Genomic DNA, 9351 nt, shown 5'->3' with positions numbered 1-9351 from the left:
CACCCGCCCCCACACCCACACACACACACACACACACACACACACACACACACACACACACACACACACACAAGTAAAATGATAAATCAAGCATAAATGAGCTAATATTTATGGACATCATCAGACGTGGCATTATTTATTGATTTATTGACCGCAATGTTTATGTATTTTGAGTTAAACTCCTGCATCAAGTTTTTAAAAAATGTACAGTTTACGTAGGCTATTCCTACTCTGCTCAGTTGATTTCAGGTTTTGGAAAATGCGCGAAAATGGGTCAGTAGTGTTCTGATTAAATTCAATTTAATAATAAACTATTTCAAACGAAAAGTGTAGAGTGACTAATGCTTATTCTTGAAACAAAAATGGTATATACTGAAAATATTTTACGCTATTAATGATGAAACACTGTAAGCTATTTTCTCGACGATGTGTAGATTAATTTAATCTATTCACTATCTATTCTATACATGTATCTTTCTAGGATTTCTGGAAGACAAACAAGCAACAAATCAGTCTGATGTGAAGAATCTTAGAACGAAAATGAATAAAAGCCGACACGTAGGCTTCGACAATAAAAGTACGACAGCAGCAATCTTCAACATGACACCATGTATTGCTTTAAATTTACAGTGCGTTGTCACCTTTATCTCTTATATGGCCTCTATTATTTTCTTCTGAAACACTGAAATGATCTAATAACTTGGATATAACTGGACCTCTTGATCTGAACGAGCTGTAAGTAGTCCCTGGGCACCCAGCAGAAGCCATATTCCGGCGCTGTTAATAGAAAGATTGGAATTAAATGTCTTGTGGAGATATTGGAATGCAAAAGATCGATGATGCCTCCACCTCACCAATCAACTCACGTTAATTAGCTGGGTTGTCCGCGTAATTGTGGCACCTGGAGCGGCAAATTGAAGCTTTCTGGACATAATAGAGAAGGCTGGATATTGCGTCTAACCACCACACGTGGAACCGCCAAAGCACAATATTAAAATTAGATCAAAACTGACTCCCACTTTCCAACGAGCAGAATTACACAACGAAAAACAAGTAGACAACCTTAAAATTATTACAATTTTCAGAACATAAGTTATTGCAATTAAAGCTAGCCTATTTGCTGGGGAAAAATAACAGAAAATAATAATCTTACTGTTTGTTTCCCCCCATTAACCGTGCACGTGCTATATCATGTTTCAGTAAGTTTTAACTAGGCCTATATTTATAAAGAGATTTTTGATTCATTGAAACGAGGTGTTTTGAATTTTAATCGCTCTTTTCATCTTCTATTTTACAAACAATATGTCAACAATTTCTAGTGATCGCTGCCCAAATAATTCACCTCCTCCCACACACACGAGCCCAAGCCAGAAGGTCCTGGTTGCGCATGTGATTGATGGCCTTATTAGAAGCAGTTCTTGTAAGTGTGACCAAGTTGATTAAAATGCATATGTTTGGAATAATATGCCATTTAAACCGGAGCAGTTAACTCAAAGACGGATTTATGTCTGGTTGTTACATTAAATTACCTACGGCGAAGGTAGCCTATAAGAAATGGCCAACGACAAAATTGACAATTAAAAATAAAAGAAAGAAAAATCTAAAAACCATATCGGGCTGATAGTTCACCACCGTCTAATAAATTTAAGCTTGTTCGATACCTAAAATGTGACATTTTATGCGCGTACCCAAAGCCAGCTTACCTGCACGTGTGTTAAAAAGAAATCTGTCAGTTCATGTAGTTTATTTTCAGTGCCTAGGAGCAGAATAATATTACAGCCATCTGATTAATCTGTACTTTGATGTATCCTATGCACATTTAGGTTGCATGTCCATCATCTAGAAATCCAAAAACATGTTTGTAACCATGATCACATTACACACCAAAAGTGAAACAAAAACAGTGGTAAAGATCTGTATGACTATATTGTGAGAATGAGATTTGACATCTCGTTTCCTTTTTTTCTGGAGCGACAATAGGCTGGGGCGGTACCGCGCATCTGTCAGTTAGAGCGCATCTCAAGGCGGCGACTGTTTAAAAGCCTGTTTACGTTCTAATTTACAGCAGGCAGAGCAAGGCGTGAATGGACCGCTCACTGCCTAATGATGATGAATGGGGAATTAATGCGCAAGTGTACGGGACAATTTGAGCCTTCATCTGGTTAAATAGGCATTCAATAGCATAAAGAAAGTAGAGGTCACATTAAATCAATCGGGTGTGTGAAAGTCATATTCCTCTGGCGTCTATCAGCGTTATTACGGCGTACCGGAGACAGTGAGTCCAAGTTGAGGAAACAGGCAGGCAGGCCAACAAAAAATGCCCTTTGTAATTTATCCGAGAGAGAACAAAGCATGATGGGTACCGTTTTATTTGGTATAGAACTGATCCGCTTAGCCTATGTTATTGTAGAGCATGTCTTCATTTACAGCATTTCTTTCAGCACAGTTTATTCTCCATTACCCTGTTTGCCAAAGCAGTCAACTTGGGTCTGCGGACAGGCTTCAAGTTTAGGCTTCTAGCGTTGCTTAGCAAATTAGGGTTCCTCCTCCAATGTATTACAGGTGAATAGGGAATTTTCTGTCTCCAAAGCAGTCTTGATCAGGGGTAAATCAATAAACTGATATTTTAAATAATATTAAGATTCTGTCTCTCTTTCTGATATTTTACGTCACATTAAGTCAAATTTGCAACCTCTTATATAGCTGAGAATATCTTCCAAAATGAACCTTATTTTTCACTAGTATGAGATTTTTAATATGAGCTAATGTTTTTCAAAATAATATAATTTAAATGTGTCTTTAAGAATATTAAACAAATCTGCACCACACTGTAAGATATGGGCTGACAGTTTTCCAAACCTTCTGCTTTACTCTAGTCTTGAAATTGAAATATATCCAACTTCCAAATATAGCCTATTTTAGAAATATCACTGAATTTAAGCTTTCAGTACACTGCTGTCTATTCAGTCCTCTAAAGAACCTACTTGTCTTTATATTTGAATCTGTTCTATTGGTACCAAAGCAATCAATTACCTACATAAGGTCACATCATTAGTCATTTCAGAGAACTCAAGCAAAACATTGGTATAGAAACACAAGAGGCAGTAGAAGTTAAAAATTAACATCTGAATATTAATCTAAACAAGATTTCAAACAATAGTGTCATGGTATGTTCACGGTTAGAAACATTTGTAAAATTTCACCTAATAATTTAGATTGAATTAAAATTTGGACTAGGTTATAATTAATATCCCAAGCATTTCCTCAGCAAGCCTTAATAAAACCAGAGGTACATATCATATTCCAAAATCAAGCATGCTGTTGTACATCAAAATAAATGAATAAAAAATTCGCTATCGCTTTTGCTCGACAAGGGAATGTAATTGGATTTTCTCTAAAGCATACACTGATCTACTGAGAAAACCATGCTGCTGAGGTGGGTTTTTTAACCACAGGAATTAACATAATCACATAAACACACGCTCAGTCCTGCTCTGGAGATCTACCTTCCTGTAAAATGCAGATCCAATTCCAACTGAGCACAAAAATAATCATTTAAAACAGTGGCTTTATATATTAGTAGAGGCTCCAAGACCTAATCTATATGTGCCAGACAGGCATAGATATCCTAAATGTGCATTGCCTGGGCACTACAGAATCAGACTTGAAAACCTTTATCTTACAGCATCCTTAAATGAAAACCAGAATCATGCAGGTACACAAAAATTGTGTTGTAGATTCTCCATGAAAGAGAACCAAAGGAGAAAAGACTCCAGATACAACATAACATCCATCAAAATCTGTCAAGACTTTCAGCATAACTGTCAACAATGAGCAATATTTTTAAGGCTAAACAGTAAATGGAAATGTTTATTTATTTGCAGAAGGATACTATAAATCTGAATGACTACATACTGTTACACTGTTGTATGTGTTTTGGGAATCTTTAGAATTTAGAGTAAAATCATATTGGTGTGATGTACACAGTCAAATTATATATTCAGTGCTGTATTGGAACACTACTGTTCAGTGTTTTGTTCACGGCCATCAACGTACACTTAAGGATGTATGGTCAATTTCACCACAGAGAGCCATAAATAATTTCTAGCTATAAACCCCAGTAGAATTATTCTCCTCTCTCGCTCTCTAATTCTATCTCTCTTTCTGTCTTGTTCTATATAGATCTACTGTGGCCCTCTTCAGTAGCTGCAGCGGTAATAGTAGCTCTCTCCAGCTCTTCATTGCCTATACTGATGGATTCACATATCAGAAGAGCGGCCGGTCGATGGCCCCACATTCTTCATTTACCAGTGAGAGAGAGAGAGACAGAGGCCAAGCAATGTGTTTAACCTGGCCAATGCTCAGAGCTGAGATGCAGCCAGAATCTCCTACTGGTTAGGGTGCAACATGGACCGTAGGATCATTGCTTAGGAGGTTGTTATTAAAGGGGTCATATGATGTTGCTAAAAAGAACATTATTTTGTGTATTTGGTGTAATGAAATGTGTTTATGCAGTTTAAGGTAAAAAAAAACACATTATTTTGCACATACTGTACATCATTGTTTCTCCACTATGCCCCGCCTTTACAAAGCTCATCGGTCTGAAAAGCGAGGTGTGCTCTGATTGGCCAGCTATCCAGTGCGTTGTAATTGGCCGAATTCCTCAAGCGTGTGACGGAAATGTTACGCCCCTACCATACTGTGATGGCCTGTCCGGCCGGAGCGACGAGACAAAAACATTAAAACCCATTATAAACGAGGCATTTGTTGCATCCAGTGGGGACATAATTATGGATTATAATGACTTATTACTGTCTTTTTACGCGTTGCGTTACATCGCGCCATGTAAACATAAAACCATGTCTGCATTTGTGATCGGAGAAATGACAAACAACAAGCGCTACTCTACACTGCTCAAAACTCGCGTTTGAATCGTCAGTGGCAAATTCTTTATATATAAAAATGTACTTACAGTCTGTGAGTCAGAACAGCCGGCATTGTTGTCTACTCGCGTGGTTGACTCTTAACTTTTATAAAGAATATCTCTTTGGATTTGAGTCCTTAGTCTTTGCAACTTTACAGATCTTCTTTATGCACCAAGAGCTTGTAACACTTCAAAGAGAAGGGAAAAATCGCATCATATGACCCCTTTAAAATCCACAAAAACAAATTATGAGCATACCTTAACAATTTTGTCTCAGGAGGGAGAAGATACAAATTTGGTGCTTCCTCTGTTAATTTCACCTTCCAAGCAGCTTACATGCTTTTCTGAATGTACTACTGAATCCAGAGGTATACCTGAGTGATCAGAGAAAACATTTTATGATTATCAAATGCCAAAACAAACTCATTAGATAATGGATGGAATCCAAATTGATATAATTATGAAAATATTTTACATTTATCCATTATGTAGACTCTATTAGGAAAGATGCTTTACATTGCATTTAAAGGGATAGTTCACGCAAAAATGAAAATGTTGTCATTAATTACTCACCCTCATGTTGTTCCACACCCGTTAGACCTCCGTTCATCTTCGGAACATCGTCACCCTAGCGCCATTTTGGAGAGTATCCACTGAACGTAAATTGCGTATGCTGTTTTGTGTCAGCTGCGCCTTGCGGGTACGCTGTTTACGTTCAAATCAAAGGACCATGCGGATACGCTGTTTATGTTAAAATCAAAACGTAAACAACGTAAACAGCGTATCCACGTGGCGCAGCTTTTTTTTTCTTTTGCGCTCAAAAAGTATTCTTGTAGCTTCGTAAAATTACGGTTGAACCCCTGATGTCACATGGATTATTTTACCGATCTCCTTGCTACATTTCTGGACCTTGATCATGTAAGGATCCTTGCTGTCTATGGGAGGGTCAGAGAGCTCTCAGATTCCATCAAAAATATCTTAATTTGTGTTCCGAAGGTGAATGGAGGTCTTACGGGTTTAGAACGACATGAGGGTGAGTAATTAATGACAGAATTTTCATTTTTGGGTGAACTATCCCTTTAAGGTATACATTTATTACTTCTTGCATTCCCAGAGAATCATAGCCATTACTTCAGCACTATATGGTTTAAACTACCAGAAGCTTATAATGCCACTATGCCAGTCTAAATAATACAGTTTAGCCTCTAAATCTCACACTGTATATTAACTAATGATGAGCCTTGGATTTTTTTACATGTTCCACTCACTTAAGAAACAAGGGATAACATTTTGTGTTGACTATTAGTTTATCATTTTGCTCTACACCCTATTACAAGTAACAGACTGAAACAAATTGAGATTTGTGTAAAATGGCTACATAAGCAATAACAATATTTCAACCTTCTTGTTCTTGTTTATTTATTTATATAGCACCATTTAAACACAACCGAGTTTGAACCAAAGTGCTTTACATGAAAAGTACAAGAATGAAAACAAACATCAACAACATAAAACGCCACATTGGCATATAAAATACCACCTCAATCATTGTATGCTACCAACATTAGATGTGCTTTCAACAGTTTCTTAAAAATTGACAGTGATTTGGCAGACCTGATCGGCAGGGGCAACTCATTCCAAAGTCTTGGCCCTATCACAGCGAAGGCCCGATCGCCTTTATATAGGCGATTTGTTCTAGGCACTACAAGTAATTTTTGATTCTCTGATCGTAATGTTCTAGGAGGATTATATGGGATTAAAAGGTTTGCCAAATACAATGGGGCCTGGTTTAAAGATTTGAACACGAACAATAACATTTTATATTTAATTCTAAAATGGACTGGGAGCCAATTTAAAGAAACTAACACAGGGGTAATTGATTCATATTTCTTTACCTTTTTTAGTAACCTCGCCGCAGCATTTTGTACTGATTGTAGTCGAGACAAAGATGTGGCGGTGATGCCAAAATACAAAGAATTAAAGAAATCCAGCCGTGATAGAATAAAGGCATGGATTACTCTTTCAGAGTCTGAGTTTGTCAAGAACGGTTTAACTTTGGCTAATAAACGCAAATTATAAGAACCAACCCGAACCACTGAGTTAATTTGCTTATCTAATTTTAGGTTATTATCAATTAGGAAGCCTAAATCCCTTACTGTTTTTTTCAAATACGGTGCCAGAGGGCTCGCATCTAATAAATTTTTTGTGGAGTTATTTGGGTGGCTAAAAACAATGACCTCTGTTTTTTCCTCATTTAGCATTAAACAATTTTTTATGTCCTTTAAACACTCTAGAAATTACTCAAATGAATTTGTGGAATGTCTGATTGGTAGATACATTTGTGTGTTGTCGGCATAACAATGAAATGATACACAATACTTTCTAAAAATGCTGCCCAGAGGGAGCAAGTATAGAGAAAAAAGTATAGGAGAAAGGATAGAGCCTTGCGGAACCCCCCAAGGAAGATGTTTTTTACCTGAGATTTTATTATTATAATTAACTGAAAAACATCTATTGCTCAAATAGGACTGAAACCATTTCAGGACTGTACCCTTTAGCCCTACTAAATGTTCAAGACGGGAGATGAGGATGTTATGGTCGATCATGTCAAAAGCTGCACTCAAATCAAGCAACACCAAAACAACATCATCTCCTTTGTCTAAGGCCAGGAAAATATCACTTAACACTTTCAATAATATTTCAACCTTGATTTTTATAAGAAAATGCATACACATGAACAGTACAACCTTGGTGACTACTGTGTCGAGGAAGTCTGCTTTTAGTCTAAATACACTCCAGACGGGGAATATGATTAAGATGCTTTAAAACTGTTATTTGGATAAATTGGACTTGTAAGAGCACAGTGGTCAAGTCATTAATAATTATGAAGGCAGAAATAGTAAAATGTTTCCATTAAAATAAACCCATTTTATTTGAGGACATATTTAAAACAACCACGAAAATCATTTGGTGCCACCAACAATATAAAATCAATAGTCAAGGTCATGGTTGTCTGTTTTTTCAGATAGTAACTCCACCCCTTTATTATGTCTCTGCACTAGTCTGTTAACGCAAATAAATTACATTGTGTGACCCTGAATATCTATTGCAACAATAGTACAGTTCCAATATCCATCTGACTTGAGACAAACCGATCTTGTGTTCTCTTTTCAATATGTAATTTACCAAATGTATAAATTATAATCAGATTTTTATTAGGTATTGTTTCTAATCTATCCATTTTTGTATTGCAAACTTGACAATTCAGTTTATTATATTATTATATTTTATTCATAAAATTACTTCTATCTGTTAAATTCTCCATTACGGGTTTGGAAAGATTATACCTACAACAACTGTATGTAATCACAAAATATCTATATCTTAATTTACTGTGTTTACATTATGTACAATGGTAAGTGACAATAAATCAATTTATTTTCTATTTTCCCATGCAGCTGTAATAGTGAAGCTCAGCTCAGTGTGCTCAAATCATGCAATATTGTTTAAAATAATTTAATAAGCACTTTGTTTTATGGGAATGAGTTATTGTTTTATGATGACTCAGGGAGCCAATGGCTTTGCCGTGCTCTCCAGTTCTTCCCACACCTCGTTTTATTTTACAGCACTACGCTTTATTACTCAGCAACCATGCCGTCGAGCTGCACGGCAACCACGCCAAATCCCGAGTTTTCCCATCTTTTCTCCGTCCTTTATCTGAGAAGAAATCTATAACATTGTCAAATATCAAAACAACTTAACTTAAGCATCTCAACATATACTTTACAAAAATGTACAGTTCAAGAATGTTTTCAAACACAAGTACTCTGACAGCATTTATACTCGATTGACATTTGCTAATAAAGAGAAATATTCCACCTAAACTTTTAGAACGGATAATGAGAGGTGAATGTTGCTGGTGCATGTTACACAAGAATAAGCGTGTACGCAAGAACTGTATGCGTGTGATAGTGTAGCCCTGGGAACAAGTGATGTGTTTTCATTACAGCTCTCTGGCCCTTTTACTTGTGTCCGATATGCTCCAACCCCCAACTCCCAGAAGGCAACAGGACAAGGCGCACACTGACAGGAGAATCATTGGCGCATGACAGGGGTGTCCTGGTTTTCCCCCTCTACATGCTAGCTGCTGTTAAAGATTCAAGACATGAGCTATGTGCAGTGGCTAAGCTGCTTGCTCAAGCTTTCATTAGACTGTATTAAAGGAATAGTTCACCCCAAAATGAAAATTTTGTCATGATTTACTCACCCTCATGCCATTCCGAACCTGTATAAGTTTCTTTCTTATGTTGAACGTAAAAGAAGATATTCTTTTGTATCTGGAGTCTTTAATCCTTTGGTTATGATATATATTGAAGAATACTGGTAATCAAACAGTTGATGGTCTCCACTGACTTTCATAGCATTTC

This window comes from Sinocyclocheilus anshuiensis, unplaced genomic scaffold (assembly GCF_001515605.1).
Source record: "Sinocyclocheilus anshuiensis isolate Anshui unplaced genomic scaffold, SAMN03320099.WGS_v1.1 scaffold195, whole genome shotgun sequence".
NCBI classification, from domain to species: Eukaryota; Metazoa; Chordata; class Actinopteri; order Cypriniformes; family Cyprinidae; genus Sinocyclocheilus; species Sinocyclocheilus anshuiensis.
The sequence above is the reverse complement of the archived record's forward strand: the minus strand, read 5'-3'. Positions refer to the sequence as shown.